This window comes from Scyliorhinus torazame, chromosome 5 (assembly GCF_047496885.1).
Source record: "Scyliorhinus torazame isolate Kashiwa2021f chromosome 5, sScyTor2.1, whole genome shotgun sequence".
Taxonomy (NCBI): Eukaryota; Metazoa; Chordata; class Chondrichthyes; order Carcharhiniformes; family Scyliorhinidae; genus Scyliorhinus; species Scyliorhinus torazame.
This window is the reverse complement of record NC_092711.1, coordinates 253,287,980-253,305,302: the sequence shown is the minus strand read 5'-3', so window position 1 is coordinate 253,305,302 and position 17,323 is coordinate 253,287,980. Positions and strand designations below refer to the sequence as shown.

Sequence of the window (17,323 nt, the reverse complement as noted above, 5' to 3'; positions counted from 1 at the left end):
TTTTCGGTACTTGGGGATACAGGTGGCACGAGACTGGGGCAGGTTACATAAGTAAAATTTGACTAGAATGGTGGAACAAATGAAGAGGGAGTTTCGGAGATGGGATGCACTCTCGCTGTCACTTGCGGGGAGGGTGCAGACGGTAAAGATGACAATCCTCCCTAGATTCCTGTTCATCTTCCAGTGCCTCCTGATCTTTATCCCACGGTTTTTCTTCAAAAGGACCGGCAAAATCATCATGAGCTTTGTCTGGGCGGGAAAATCCCCGCGGGTGAGGAAGGCGATGCTTGAAAGGATCCACAGCGAGAGGGGACTGGCATTGTCGAATCTGATCAACTACTACTGGGCGGCTAACATAGCCATGATAAGGAAGTGGATGGTGGGTACGGGGTCTATCAGGGAGCGGGTGGAGACGGCTTCGTGCAGGGGCACCAGTTTGACAGCCCTGGTCACGGCTCCCCTATCGCTTGCGCCGGCCAGGTACTCCACCAGCCGGTAGTGGGGGCGGCCCTGCGGATTTGGGGCCAGTGGAGAAAGCATGCAGGGGAGGTGGGGGTGTCGGTCTGGGCTCCAATTTGTGATAAACATCGATTCACCCCCGGGAACATGGATGGAGGGTTTCGAGCATGGCGGCGGGCGGGGGGGAGGAGGGTGGGGGGTGGAGCACAGGGTCTCTCTCTATGCGGATGACCTGCTCCTATACGTGTCGTACCCACTGGCCGGGATGGAAAATATACTGGAAACATTGAGGAAGCTTGGCCGGTTCTCAGGGTACAAATTAAATATGGCCAAGAGTGAGATGTTTGTGGTGCAGGCAAGGGGGCAGGAGAATAGACTGAAGGAGCTGCCATTTAGGCTGGTTGGGGAAAGTTTTCGGTACTTGGGGATACAGGTGGCACGAGACTGGGGCAGGTTACATAAGTAAAATTTGACTAGAATGGTGGAACAAATGAAGAGGGAGTTTCGGAGATGGGATGCACTCTCGCTGTCACTTGCGGGGAGGGTGCAGACGGTAAAGGTGACAATCCTCCCTAGATTCCTGTTCATCTTCCAGTGCCTCCTGATCTTTATCCCACGGTTTTTCTTCAAAAGGACCGGCAAAATCATCATGAGCTTTGTCTGGGCGGGAAAATCCCCGCGGGTGAGGAAGGCGATGCTTGAAAGGATCCACAGCGAGAGGGGACTGGCATTGTCGAATCTGATCAACTACTACTGGGCGGCTAACATAGCCATGATAAGGAAGTGGATGGTGGGTACGGGGTCTATCAGGGAGCGGGTGGAGACGGCTTCGTGCAGGGGCACCAGTTTGACAGCCCTGGTCACGGCTCCCCTATCGCTTGCGCCGGCCAGGTACTCCACCAGCCGGTAGTGGGGGCGGCCCTGCGGATTTGGGGCCAGTGGAGAAAGCATGCAGGGGAGGTGGGGGTGTCGGTCTGGGCTCCAATTTGTGATAAACATCGATTCACCCCCGGGAACATGGATGGAGGGTTTCGAGCATGGCGGCGGGCGGGGGGGAGGAGGGTGGGCGATATGTTCCTGGAGGGGAACTTTGCGAGTTTGAGTGAGTTGGAGGAGAAAGCTGGGCTGGAAAGGGGAAATGACTTTAGGTACTTACAGGTGCGGGACTTTGTACGCAGACAGGTCCCATCCTTCCTATGCCTCCCGCCAATAGGGATCCAGGTCAGAATAGTCTCTGGAGGAGAAGGAGGAGAGGGCAGAGTCTCGGATATTTACAAGGTGCTAATGAAGGGGGAAGAGTCCCAGATGGAGGAACTGAAACTCAAATGGGAGGAGGAGCTCGGCGGGGAGATGGAGGACGGGCTGTGGGCGGAAACTCTGAGTAGGGTAAATTCAATCGCAACATGTGCCAGGCTCGGCCTGATTCAATTTAAGGTCGTTCACCGGGCCCACATGACGGTGGTTCGGATGAGCAAATTCTTTGGGGAGGAGATTAGAGTAGAGTAGGAGGGATAAATAGGCAGGTAGTGTCCATGGGAGAGGAGCGGGTATATGCATTATGGTTTGGTTGAAGTGTTGGTTTTTCGTTGATGTTTGCATATTTCTGTAATCTGTAACTGTTTACAATGCCAAAAAATACCTCAATAAAAATGTTTGTTTCAAAAAAAAAAAATAATATCATGGCTGATCTTTTTGTGACTCAGCTCCAGTTACCTGCCTGTTCACCATAACTCTTAATTCCCTTACTGTTCAAAAATCTATCTATCTTTGCCTTAAAAACATTCAATGAGGTAGCTTCAGCTGCTTCGCCTCAGCAGGGAATTCCACAGATTCACAACCCTTTGGTGAAGAAGTTCCTCCACAACTCAGTCCTAAACCTGCTCCCCCTTGTATTGAGGCTAGCCTCCTAGTTCTAGTTTCACCTGCCAGTGGAAACAACCTCCCAGCTTCTATCTTAACTACTATTCCCTTCATAATTTTATATGTTTTGATAAGACCCTCTACCCCCTCATTCTTCTAAATTGCAATGAGTATTGTCTCAGTCTACTCAGTCTCTCCTCATAAGTCAATTTGCTCAACTCTGAAATCAACCTCGTGAATCTCCTTTGCATCCCCTCCAGTGCCAGTACATCCTTTCTCAAGTAAGAAGACCAAAACTGTACACAATACTGCAGGGGTGGCCTCACCAACACCCTATACAGCTGCAACGTATCCTCCCTGTTTTTTTAATTCCATCCATCTGGCAATGAGGGACAGAATTTAAAATTCATTAATTTGCCTTCTTAATTACCTGCTGCACCTGCAAACCAACTTTTTGCAATTCATGCACAGTTCCCTCTGCACAGCAGCATGCTGTAATTTTTTTTACCATTTAAATAATAGTCCATTTTGCAGTTATTTCTACCAAAATGGATGACCTCACATTTACCACCTTTGTATTCCACCTGACAGACCCTTTCCCATTATTAAATCCCCCTTCCCAACCTCTAAAGGACCAATGTTGACCTTAGCCACTCTTTTACGTTTTATATATTTGTAGAAACTTTTGCTATCTGTTTTTATATTCTGAGCTAGTTTACTCTCATAACCTATCATACTTTTCTTTATAGTTTTAACATTAGTTGTTTTTTACAGCAAGCCAATTGTTCCCTGGTCATCATTACTGAGACTAGCTTTCAATTCCAGATTTATAAATCAATTGAATTTAGATTCCACCTCACCCATAGAAGGATTGGAACTAGTTTCCCAGAGCATTAGCCGGGGCCTCTGAATCATGATTACTGTAACATTATCACCAAACCACTATCCCATTAATTGATACATGCTGGAAACAGACAATCTGGGAAACTCTCTCTTCTAACCTCTCTTACACTATTTCAAATAAAATCCTAAACATCGGGTGCAATCTACCGGCTGCGATGCGCCAGAACAGGAGTATGATAGGGCTAGTAGGTGCTGGGGAGAGGCCTGAAAGGCGTCGCGATCAGGATTCCACCCACAGTGGGCAGGACCAAGCCTTGCATGCCTAAGTAGGTTTGAAACCCGCTTGGGCATGCTGACCCAGGAGCTATCAGGCTTCCGGTATCTACCGGCCTCCGCAGGGAGTCCCCATCTGGGTGCCGTTCAGTACTTGCCCACACAAACATGGACCAGGTGGAACTGCACCAGAGGGTCTCCCAAGCCATCTGAGGCTTCTAGGAGGTCAAGGGCAGGGCAGGGTGGCCAACTGGCCCTCCCTCTTAAACACCCTGCCAAGGTGTCGGGTGGCAGTTCTAGGGTCAGGGTTACATTGCCAAGTGCCATAGCCTCAAGGAGGGCCATGTCCATGAAAGGAGGGTGGAGAGAAGGTGTGAACTGGGGGTGGGTACAGGGCAGGTATGAAGAGGCCTCCAGAAGGTTGGGGGGTGAAGTTGGGGGTCCTGAAAAGGGGGAGGGGATCGAGTGGCGTGGGAAGACCTGAAAAGGGCGTGGTCCTCAATGACCCGATAGTGGAATGTCACCACTTCGAGGGGGTACGTGGTAATACCCATGTGTGTGGGGGTGCCATTACCAATGGGTAGGGGGGAACCCAAAAGCCTACTTAGAAATCGGGGTACCCTTTTCGAAATGATGGCCCCCATCTCTGAGGAGCTGGTGTGGCCAGCGAGTTCAGCTTCCCAGTGATGACATTTTAGTAGGCTTGACTGGGGAGAAACTCCCCGGGGCCCAGAAAGGTGACTGGTTAGATAGCAATGGGGAACACGCTGACAGAACCAGGGTGAAACTACCAGCAAACCTTGCCACAAATGACGCTTGGGGCTGGATTCTACCGCCCCACCCGCCGCAAGATTGCCACGGACGGAACGCGGACCATGTAAAGGTCCATTGACCTCGGGAGGGAATTCCGGTTGCTGGACTGGTGTGGCCAGAGAATCCCGCCCTTAGAGACATTTCTGTGAGATCACACCCATATTCTTAAAAAAAGTTTTTAAGGTTTGCTAGAAGCAGAAAATGTTTTTTTAAATCCCAACGTATTTTCATGCAGCGATCAGGAGTCTTCATACTGGAGCCAAGCTAAGGCATATGTTTTATATCAGTATAAACTCTTCAGTTCTGTATATTACATATCTATTATATTGTTGGATTAGGTTTCCAAAGGGGCCTTTAGTTTGTAAAGCTACAATCTCTGACCACAAAAATTGTTATTTTAAGAAACTGAACAATACACTGCAGTGGCTTTAATACTGCGAATGTGATTCAGCCAAATACAGTTACCTGACTCTCGTTCCAGTGGAAAGGATGATATGCCTCGGATTTTCAGTGGGCTCTATAATAGACATGGCCACCTGATGCCGAGCAGCACCAACACCACCACTAGACTATTGAGCCACATCGTTAAAATGGCAGATGTAAGATGAAGAAAGTCAGGATCAAGCTGTGGGGTGCTCAGGTTAGACCACAACATAAATAAAGTGCCACTTCTAGCTTTTATCATAAGAAGTATAGAATATAAAATCCATAAATTACTGCTGGCTCGATATGAACCACAAATAGTACCCCAGTTGGGTTACATGATATAAGGCTCTATACTAGTGGGAGAGTGCAGCTCATATTCAATGGAATGCTGCCTGATGCAAATGTGAAGAAAGACGAGAAAAATTGGATTTTTGAAAATTTGAACAACAAATATTGCAGGGTCAAAGATGTGTTTAAAATTATGAAAGATTGGAACCAGGTATATATAAGCGCACTCATAGAATCGTACAATTTACAGTGCAGAAGGAGGCCACTTGAGTCTGCATCGGCCCTTGGAAAGAGCAGTCTACTTAAGCCCACGCCTCCACCCTATCCCCGCAACCCAGCAACCCCACCTAACCTTTTTGGACACTAAGGGCAATTTAGCATGGTCAATCCACCTAACCTGCACATCTTTAGACTGTGGGACGAAACCGGAGCACCCGGAGGAAACCCACGTAGACACGGGGAGAACGTGCAGACTCCGCACAGACAGTGACCCAAGCCGGGAATTGAACCTGGGACCCTGGAGCTGTTAAGCAACTGTGCTAACCACTATGCTACTGTGCTGTCCCACTGTTCCAATAGTTGAGAATGAGGTGCCACAGATAAAGGTTAAATATATGGGGCAGGGTTCTCTGTTTGTTGACGTCAGAATCGAGAAAGGCGACTGGTCGGAGAATAGGTTCCACCGCCAAAATCGTTGCGGGCGCTGACTTAATGCCAAATCACGATTCTCTGTCACCTCGACAGCGACGTCAAAGCGTACCAAAATGCACGTACAGTGAACACCATTTGCATATCATTAGCGGACCCAGCCCGTTATTCTCTGGGTCCTCCACGATTCTCCTCCTCTGGTGGACAAGTTCACTTGTGCTTTCAAAAATCCTGAAACTGGCTGATGAAGGAGAGAGAGGAGGTAGGTCATCCACCTGCAAGGGATGCGGTAAAAAGGGCCACTTCGTGGTGGTATGCCAGGCCCGTGCGGTCGGCGCGGTCTCCGGTGGCGAATGCGGACCGCCACCACAACCCTCTCCACGGTCCCCGTGCGGCCAGCGGGCGCCACCATCTTCCTCCTCTGGGACCACGGGCGCTGCCATCTTGTCCCGCGGATGCCACATGCGTTGGATGGGCGCCGCTATTTTGTGCACCCCAGCCATGTGCGACCAATGGGAGCCGCCATCTTGGATGGACTCCCAGGACCCCAGCTCGGCTGACCGCACACCGCCCGAAGAGAACACTCAACTGCTGCCACGATTAGCCTCGGTGACCCTGGATCAGTCCCGGCATCAAACACTCTCAACTGCTACAACAACAGTACTAATCAACGGGCACGAGACTCCTGCTTAATCGACTCTGGGAGCACGGAGAGCTTCATACACCCCGACACGGTAAGACGCTGTTCTCTCCCCATCCATCCCGTTAATCAAAAAATCTCCCTGGCCTCCGGTTCCCACTCAGTAGAGATAAAGGGGTTTTGTGTAGCAAACCTCACGGTCCAGGGAAGGGAGTTTATAAATTACCGGCTCTACGTCCTTCCCCACCTCTGCGCGGCCACACTCCTAGGGTTAGAATTCCAGTGCAATCTCCAAAGTCTAACTTTCAAATTCGGCGGCCCTATACCCCCTCTCACTGTCTGCAGCCTCGCGACCCTCAATGACTATCCGCCTTCCCTGTTTGCGAACCTCACCCCGGATTGCAAACCCATCGCCACCAGGAGCAGACGGTACAGTGCCCAGGATCGGATCTTTATTAGGTCAGAGGTCCAAAGGCTACTGAGGGAAGGAGTCATTGAAGCTAGCAACAGTCCCTGGAGAGCTCAAGTAGTGGTGGTAAAGACTGGGGCGAAGCATAGGATGGTGATCGACTACAGTCAGACCATCAACAGGTTTACGCAGCTGGACGCGTACCCTCTCCCCCGAATATCCGACCTGGTAAACAGGATCGCGCATTACAAGGTCTTCTCCACGGTGGATCTTAAGTCCACCTACCACCAGTTCCCCATCCGCACAAGTGACCGCAAATACACTGCCTTCGAGGCAGATGGGCGGCTCTACCACTTCTTAAGGGTTCCCTTCGGTGTCACTAACGGTGTCTCGCTCTTCCAGCGCGAGATGGACCGAATGGTTGACCGGTACGGTTTACGGGCAACATTCCCGTATCTCGATAATGTCACCATCTGCGGCCACGACCAGCAGGACCACGACACCAACCTCCGAAAATTCCTCCAGACCGCAAAGATCCTTAACCTTGCGTATAACAAGGATAAATGCGTGTTTAGCACCGACCGCCTAGCCATCCTCGGCTACGTAGGGCAAAATGGAGTTATCGGCCCCGACCCTGAACACATGCGCCCCCTTATGGAGATCCCCCTCCCTCACTGCTCCAAGGACCTGAAGCGCTGCCTAGCGTTTTTCTCTTACTATGCCCAGTGAGTCCCCAACTATGCGGACAAGGCCTGTCCCCTGATCCAAACCACAGTTTTTCCCCTGTCGATAGAGGCCCGCCAGGCCTTCAGCTGCATCAAAGCAGACATTGCAAAGGCCACGATGCACGCCATCGACGAGTCCCTCCCCTTCCAGGTCGAGAGCGACGCATCTGACGTAGCTCTGGCGGCCACCCTCAACCAAGCGGGCAGGCCCGTGGCCTTCTTCTCACGTACCCTCCATGCTTCCGAAATCCACCACTCCTCAGTCGAAAAGGAGGCCCAGGCCATAGTAGAAGCTGTGCGACATTGGAGGCATTACCTGGCCAGCAGGAGATTCACTCTCCTCACTGACCAACGGTCGATTGCTTTCATGTTCGATAATGCACAGCGGGGCAAGATAAAAAACAATAAGATCTTGCGGTGGAGGATCAAACTCTCCACCTATAACTACAAGATCTTGTATTGTCCCGGGAAGCTAAACGAGCCTCCTGGTGCCCTGTCCCCTGTGCCACCGCACAAGTGGACCGCCACCGAGCCCTCCACGAGGACCTCTGCCACCTGGGGGTCACTCGCTTCTTCCACTTCATTAAGACCCGCAACCTGCCCTACTCCATCGAGGAGGTCAGGACAGCCACCAGGAATTGCCAAATCTGCGCGGCTTGTAAACTGCACTTCCACAGGCCAGAGAATGCGCACCTGATAAAGGCTTCCCATCCCTTTGAACGCCTCAGTATGGACTTCAAGGGGCCCCTCCCCTCCACCGACCGCAACACGTACTTCCTGAACGTGATTGACGAGTACTCCCGGTTCCCATTCGCCATCCCCTCCCCCGACATAACCACAATCACTGTCATCAAGGCCCTCCATAGCATTTTTACACTGTTCGGGTTCCCCGCTTACATACATAGTGATAGGGGGTCCTCCTTTATGAGCGACAAACTGCGTCAATTCCTGCTCAGCAAGGGCATCGCCTCGAGCAGGACGACCAGTTACAAACCCCGGGGGAACGGTCAGGTAGAGAGGGAGAACGGAACGGTCTGGAAGACCGTCCTACTGGCCCTGCGGTCCAGGAACCTCCCAGTCTCCCGCTGGCAGGAAGTCCTCCCAGACACCCTCCACTCCATCCGGTCGCTGCTGTGTACAACAACGAATCAAACACCTCACGAACCCCTCCTTGTCTTCCCTAGGAAGTCCTCCTCCGGAACGTCACTTCCGACCTGGCTGGCAGCCCCGGGACACAACTTGCTCCGAAAGCATGTGCGGATGCACAAATCGGACCCGTTGGTCGAGAGGGTCCATCTGCTCCACGCGAACCCTCAATAGGCCTACGCGGCATACCCTGACGGCCGACAGGACATGGTCTCCCTGCGGGACCTGGCACCCTCTGGAGCCCCGCACACCCCTCCAACACCAGTGACCCCCTCTGGAGCCACGCACACCCCCCCAACACCAATCACCCTCTCCCTCCCGCCAGCGCACCCCACAGCCGCGCCCTTCCAGGGTGGATCAGTCCTTCCCCCGGCCCCGAATAGGGATATTGGAGCGGGACAAGGCATCGCGATGCTCCCAGAGACGACGAGGCCGGAACCTGCGCCGGCATCACCACCGGGGCTAAGACGATCGGCGAGGACGACCAGGGCACCCATCCGACACATCAAATCTGTATAATGAAGCACAAAATGCCTCTGTAAATAATTGTTTTGGTTTGGTTGCCCAGTAAAAGCGGCATTGTAAGTAGTTAGTATCGGAGCATAGCAGCCGTGTTAGCGGCATCCTAGGTACCAACTCTGGAAACCCCTACCACCATACGGCCCACTACCCAGCCGGGTTTGTTTTTAACAAGGGGTGAATGTGGTGGTATGTATTAGGGGTATTAACATACCCTGGGATGCCGAGAGGCTATTGGTAGATAGACACTCGATCCCGATTGGATCAGCCGCCTGCTGGCTCCACCCAGTAAGGCGGAGTATAAGAGCCCGGGTTCTCCCAGCAGCCGCATTCTGCAACTGTGCTGCTGGGGAACAAGTCTGCGTAATAAAGCCATCGTTCGACTCCTTCTCATCTCGCCTCGTGAGTGATTGATTGTGCTACACCCAGGAAGTCCTCCTCTGGGACCTCGCTCCCGACCTGGCTGGCAGCTCCCGGACCCATCCTGCTCCGAAAATACGTGCGAGCGCACAAGTCGGACCCGTTGGTCGAGAGGGTCCATCTTCTCCACGCTAACCCTCAGTACGCCTACGTGGCGTACCCCGACGGCCGACAAGATACGATCTCCCTACGAGACCTGCCGCCTGCCGGATCCCCACGCACACCCCAGCCACCAGCCCCACCCTCCCTCTCACTGGTGCACCTTACAGGGGGATCGGTCCTTCCGCCGGCCCCGTCTAGATCCCCCCACCCACCGACGCACCCCGCACACGCTCCCTTCCCAGGTCAACCGTTTTCCCCACCAGCGCCGTCTAGTGGTGTCAAAGCTGCCACAGAGATCGAGGCCACGCTCCCGGAGTCACAGATGCTCGAGCCTCCACCGATGTCACCACCAGAGCTTCGACGATCACAGAGGACGACCAGGGCCCCCGATCGACTGATTGCTTCATTTTGAAGTGTATATAGTTAATTGTGAATCTGTAAATAGTTACGACAATAAGACAAAACGCTGTACGGAGGTATTACAGTACCTCCATAACTATAATTTCTACCACGTTACCATTTTGTAATATGAAGCCACCACCCCAGCTGGACTATCTTTTAACAGGGGGTGAATGTGGTAGTCTGTGTAGAGGTATTCCGGTACCTAATAATGCTGGAACACCATTGATAGATATTGTATGTTTCCTATTGGTCAAGCTGTATGGTAGCTCCGCCCTACAAGGCAGGGTATAAGAGCCCGTGCCGCCCCAGCTGCCTTCTTTCTGTACCTGAGCTGCTGGGGGAAACATCTAGCTTATTAAAGCCTTCAGTTGGACTACAACCTCGCTTTAGTGGTCATTGATTGTGCATCAAGGGGTTATCCACTGTGGTTGTGGCTGATGACACCAATCCGGAAGCCACAGACTGAGATTATGGCACAACTGGCACCGCGAGGATATGGGGAGGACACCCGCTCCCGGTTGCCGTCAAGGTCACATAGAGGCCCGCTACAATGACGCACATGCAGTGACCAAGAGCATGATTGAGCGCTATTTTGGCCTCCTGAAGATGCAGTTCAGGTGCCTGGACCGCCATGGAGGGGCCCTCCAGTATGACGCTGGGAGAATCGCCTACCTCGTGGCGGGCTGCTGTGTCCTGGAAGCCCACTCTGGACTTGACCAGGGTCTGCATGCTCACGGCCATGGAGCACAGGGAGTGGACCATCACCATCTGGGTCTGTGCCACATCTCCCATTGACTGTGCCATCACCTTCTGGGTCTGTGTCACATCAGCCAGTGACTGCACCATCTCCCTCTGGGACTGGGCCACGTTAGCCAGCGCCTGGGCAATGCCGGCGATGTTCCCAGCCATGGCCTGCTGTGACTGGGCCGTGCGCAGGAGATCTGCTGCGGTGTCCAGGTGGCTCTGGGACATTGTCGACTGTGAGGCAGCAACCCTGTCCAGACCCCTGGCCAGTGCCTGCACAGAATGCCCCAGACCTTGGACATGCTGATCTATAGCCGAACCGTCGCCCCCAAGGCCTCCACCGTGAACACCATCCATGCAGTGTTGACTTGGGTGGCACACATGGTCGGCATCATCTCCTGCTCCTGGACGCGGTTGGACTCCTCCTGCAGGTACTGGATGCTCACCGACAACCCCAACCCCTGTATCTCACTATGGATGGGACTTTCTGTTTCAGAAGCTCGAGATCCGTCTGGACGGCAGTTAGTCCCTGGATTCGGCCTGCCTTCTGACCATCTGCCCCCTCAGGTATACCTACCACCACCTGCGGTACCAGGTCAGCTATATGGTGAGCACCAAATAGTGCCCCAGGAGCCTCTTCAATAACATGCCCAACCGAGGTAAGTGTCTTTGGGATGGTGGAGGGTGTTGGAGACAGCTGTGATGGAAAATCACTGTCATCCTCCGACCCGGGCTCTGGGATCTGCTGAGTCTCGGGTGAAGGGATGGTGTCCGAACTGGTTTCAGCGCTGGTGCCGGCTCACGCGGGGTGATGGTGGGCGGCGGGGGAGGGGTGGGGGGGACTGGTGGCGGGGGTGGGGGGGTGAGCAGGGGCAGCAGGGGTCTCCGGCTGTGGCACAGGGTGGGGCGGGGGAAGCCTGATAGATGCTCCCCATCTCCAGCAGGAACTGTAAGACACAGGACAAGGTGCACAATTAGACCATGGGCCGGGGGTGTGGGGGGGGGGGGGGGGGGGGGGGGGGGGGGGCGGCGGCGTGGGTGTGGTGTAATCTGGGGGGGGGGGTTGGGGGTGATGTAAGGGAGGGGTGATGCTAGGGTTAGCCTGATGTTGGGTTGAGCGTAATGTTGGGTTGTGGGTGATGTGGGGGTGAGGGTGATGTGGGAGTGAGGATGGTGTTGGCGTGAGGGTGATGTGGCGGTGAGCGGGTTGTGTCATGGGGAATCGCAACTAAGTCCGGTTTCACTTCCTCGCCCGTGGCCGAGCTCCACCTCGGCGACCTCCCTTTCCTCTGGGCCGCAGGCCACGTCTAGAACCCTCTGCTTAGCCATGGTGAGGGTCCGTAGGTCCGGCGAACCCCTCCTATCTTCTACTCCTGGTGGTTGTGCGCAGCCTTCTCCTGGGGGGAGGGTTGGGGGGGGGGGAACACACAGAACACACAAGTGTCAGACAGTCTGACTCATGCCACCAGGGGGTAGGCAGGTGGTGGCCTTAGTGACCAGGGCACCCAGCCATGGTGGCTGGTATGGGTACCGTCATGGGTGCAGAGTGGGGGAGGGTGTGTGGGACGGAGGTTAATGCCAGGAACACTGTGCTGTCTACTCACCCTGGCCACCATGAGGACGTCATGCAGTTTTTTATGGCATTGCTGGCCGGTCTGGAAGGTGTTGCCCATGGCGCTGACCGCCTCTGCCACCTGTGCCCAGGCATAATGAACGGCGGGGAGCAGCCTCCTTCCCGGGCTGGGGCACAGGGTCACCACATCCAGGAGGGTCTCCAGCTCGGCGTGAGTGAAAAGGGGTGCTACTGCCATCTTGTTGGCTGCGACTGTGTATGTGTGGGGAGTGCAGTGCATATATGCGGCTGCAACTTGTCAGCCTCCTGAGTGTCAATCGCTGAACTGGCGAATCCAGCACCGTTTCACATTAGAATCGATTGTGTTCCATGTGGCGCCAGTGCTAGCCCCTTAACAGTAATGGAATCGGTCCAGGTGCGGCGGTAGTTTTGCTGTCGTGAAGGTCCACGGATTCTGCGTTGGCTTCAACACTTAGCCTCAGAAACGGAGAATCTTGCTGATGACATTTAGAATTGAGGGCAAGAGAAACGTCTTGCAAAAGAGAGTTGCATGGCTATTAAAATTGAATTCTAGGGGTAGTGGCTAACGTAGAAACAATGCCAATGTTTAAGTCGCTGTTGGATAGATGGATTGCGAAAAAGGGCTTGATGGGATCAGGGAATATGATGAGAAAATCTGATTGGAGCTATATGATTGTGTGGAGGGTAAACACCAGCACGGGCTGAACGACCTCTTTCCCTATTGTAACCTTTCTGTCTTGCAGAGACGACAGGGAGACACAGGCAGAGAAGAGCTACAAGTGTTAAGGGTCTGAAGTACGGGGAAGGATTAATATGCTGAAGCTTTTCTGCCTGGAAAGGAGATGTCAGAGAGTTGATCTTATGGAGCTACATAAAATAGTAAATTATACGAATAAAACATTTCTGGAATTTTACTTTGCATTAAATTATGGGAATAGGACAAAGTCCAAACAAGTAAAGGCAATTTTTGGATCGGTAGTTTATACAGCGAGTGAACACTTGTGCCTGAATTTTCACTCCTGAGTCGGGAGTGCAGAGTTAGGAAAATTCCCGGCTCCACAAACCTGCCCGGGGAGTAACTAATCCAGGTTTTCAAATTTTGTTTCAAAAGGGGGGTTGGCCCACTGTCCCTGAAAGCAGCTTGGAGGCAGCTACATAGGCTACTGGGAGCCAAGGCGGGTTGTGCGAAAGGCCCACCTCAGTGATCCAGGACTTTCTCCCAGCTTAACACCCCCCCCCACCCCCGCCAAACAAAAACAATAGGACAAAAAACAGCCCTCCAGCCATTACCACTCATATTACCATGCCCCAACTGTGCCAACCCATACCACCTCATTCCCCTCAACCACTGCCAAGGCTCCTAATACCCTTCATGCCAACCTATGTCCCCCTACCCACCCCCATATCACTTTATGGCCATTTTGCCAACTCATTGTCCCCCATCCACTGTCCCTTACTCTCACCCCCTTCACACCAACTCATCCAGTGTCATGGACAGACCTCAGGACACATACCGAGTTGAACAAAGAACAAACAAAGAACAAAGAACAAAGAAATGTACAGCACAGGAACAGGCCCTTCGGCCCTCCAAGCCCGTGCCGACCATACTGCCCGACTAAACTACAATCTTCTACACTTCCTGGGTCCGTATCCTTCTATTCCCATCCTATTCATATATTTGTCAAGATGCCCCTTAAATGTCCCTATCGTCCCTGCCTCCACTACCTCCTCCGGTAGTGAGTTCCAGGCACCCACTACCCTCTGCGTAAAAAACTTGCCTCGTACATCTACTCTAAACTTTGCCCCTCTCACCTTAAACCTGTGCCCCCTAGTAATTGACCCCTCTACCCTGGGGAAAAGCCTCTGACTATCCACTCTGTCTATGCCCCTCATAATTTTGTATACCTCTATCAGGTCGCCCCTCAACCTCCTTCGTTCCAGTGAGAACAAACCGAGTTTATTCAATCGCTCCTCATAGCTTATGCCCTCCATACCAGGCAACATTCTGGTAAATCTCTTCTGCACCCTCTCTAAAGCCTCCACATCCTTCTGGTAGTGTGGCGACCAGAATTGAACACTATACTCCAAGTGTGGCCTAACTAAGGTTCTATACAGCTGCAACATGACTTGCCAATTCTTATACTCAATGCCCCGGCCAATGAAGGCAAGCATGCCGTATGCCTTCTTGACTACCTTCTCCACCTGTGTAGCCCCTTTCAGTGATCTGTGGACCTGTACTCCTAGATCTCTTTGACTTTCAATACTCTTGAGGGTTCTACCATTCACTGTATATTCCCTACCTGCATTAGCCCTTCCAAAATGCATTACCTCACATTTGTCCAGGTTAAACTCCATCTGCCATCTCTCCGCCCAAGTCTCCAGACAATCTAAATCCTGCTGTATCCTCAGACAGTCCTCATCGCTATCCGCAATTCCACCAACCTTTGTGTCGTCTGCAAACTTACTAATCAGACCAGTTACATTTTCCTCCAAATCATTTATATATACTACAAAGAGCAAAGGTCCCAGCACTGATCCCTGTGGAACACCACTGGTCACAGCCCTCCAATTAGAAAAGCATCCCTCCATTGCTACCCTCTGCCTTCTATGGCCTAGCCAGTTCTGTATCCACCTTGCCAGTTCACCCCTGATCCCGTGTGACTTCACCTTTTGTACTAGTCTACCATGAGGGACCTTGTCAAAGGCCTTACTGAAGTCCATATAGACAACATCTACTGCCCTACCTGCATCAATCATCTTAGTGACCTCCTCGAAAAACTCTATCAAGTTAGTGAGACACGACCTCCCCTTCACAAAACCGTGCTGCCTCTCACTAATACGCCCATTTGCTTCCAAATGGGAGTAGATCCTGTCTCGAAGAATTCTCTCCAGTAATTTCCCTACCACTGAAGTAAGGCTCACCGGCCTGTAGTTCCCGGGATTATCCCTGCCACCCTTCTTAAACAGAGGAACAACATTGGCTATTCTCCAGTCCTCCGGGACATCCCCTGAAGACAGCGAGGATCCAAAGATTTCTGTCAAGGCCTCAGCAATTTCCTCTCCAGCCTCCTTCAGTATTCTGGGGTAGATCCCATCCGGCCCTGGGGACTTATCTACCTTAATATTTTTTAAGACACCCAACACCTCGTCTTTTTGGATCACAATGTGACCCAGGCTATCTACACCCCCTTCTCCAGACTCAACATCTACCAATTCCTTCTCTTTGGTGAATACTGATGCAAAGTATTCATTTAGTACCTCGCCCATTTCCTCTGGCTCCACACATAGATTCCCTTGCCTATCCTTCAGTGGGCCAACCCTTTCCCTGGCTACCCTCTTGCTTTTTATGTAAGTGTAAAAAGCCTTGGGATTTTCCTTAACCCTATTTGCCAATGACTTTTCATGACCCCTTCTAGCCCTCCTGACTCCTTGCTTAAGTTCCTTCCTACTTTCCTTATATGCCACACAGGCTTCGTCTGTTCCCAGCCTTTTAGCCCTGACAAATGCCTCCTTTTTCTTTTTGACGAGGCCTACAATATCACTCGTCATCCAAGGTTCCCGAAAATTGCCGTATTTATCTTTCTTCCTCACAGGAACATGCCTGTCCTGTATTCCTTTCAACTGACACTTGAAAGCCTCCCACATGTCAGATGTTGATTTGCCCTCAAACATCCGCCCCCAATCTATGTTCTTCAGTTCCCGCCTAATATTGTTATAATTAGCCTTCCCCCAATTTAGCACATTCATCCTCGGACCACTCTTATCCTTGTCCACCAGTACTTTAAAACTTACTGAATTGTGGTCACTGTTACCGAAATGCTCCCCTACTGAAACATCTACCACCTGGCCGGGCTCATTCCCCAATACTAGGTCCAGTACCGCCCCTTCCCTAGTTGGACTGTTTACATATTGTTTTAAGAAGCCCTCCTGGATGCTCCTTACAAACTCCGCCCCGTCTAAGCCCCTGGCACTAAGTGAGTCCCAGTCAATATTGGGGAAGTTGAAGTCTCCCATCACCACAACCCTGTTGTTTTTACTCTTTTCCAAAATCTGTCTACCTATCTGCTCCTCTATCTCCCGCTGGCTGTTGGGAGGCCTGTAGTATACCCCCAACATTGTGACTGCACCCTTCTTATTCCTGATCTCTACCCATATAGCCTCACTGCCCTCTGAGGTGTCCTCTCGCTGTATAGCTGTGATACTCTCCTGAACAAGTAGCGCAACTCCGCCTCCCCTTTTACATCCCCCTCTATCCCGCCTGAAACATCTAAATCCTGGAACGTTTAGCTGCCAATCCTGCCCTTCCCTCAACCAGGTCTCTGTAATGGCAACAACATCATAATAAAATAATATAAAATAAAATAAAGTCCTAAATGTCTATTGCAGACTTTACTTTTGTAAGAATTCACTCTAATTCATAAAAGTCCATTCACTACATTTAGCTTCAACGACATAATCCCACTTTTAAAAAAAATATCATGCAAATATTTAGTCCCATAAAAAACAAGCATTTGTATTCATAGCCCCACATCAAAGATTTTAGAACTACTTGAAGCTGGAAATTAAGCTTTGAATTGGCAGGAACCCTACTGTGATAATGATAGTTTGTGAAATCAGTCACTTAACAGAAATTCCATAATGCTAGTCCTCAGGCTTCTGTCAACAGACAGAGTGAAATAGCAAGTACTGTTTTTCTTTAAACTGCAGTTATAAAAAGAATTATAGATGAGATTTAAAGATAGCTTGATAATTCCCTTGACACCTTGGCAGTTCCAATTAGCTTGGCAGTTTCAATGAGTTTGTCCACATTTTGCACATATTTATGTTTCCTTTTAATAATCCCAACGAGCACCTGACCTCTTCCAAATGAGTCTCTGGAGCATTCCAAAAGTACCTCTCTAAAGAACACTAGCAGCTTTTGGTCTTCCCCTGAAAGGTCAAAAGCCCATGGGATGTGCTTTGGATATTCCAGTTACAAAAACTTGATCTGTTTGAAGGCTGATGCCCACATT

General features: G+C 51.5%; 1 protein-coding gene across 2 annotated transcripts in view; it reads left to right on the top strand.

Annotated features, from left to right (window-relative positions):
* Window positions 1-17,323, top strand: part of srpx2 (sushi-repeat containing protein X-linked 2) — a 122,646-nt gene that overhangs the window by 42,304 nt on the left and 63,019 nt on the right. The gene's annotated exons all lie outside the window — the stretch shown is intronic.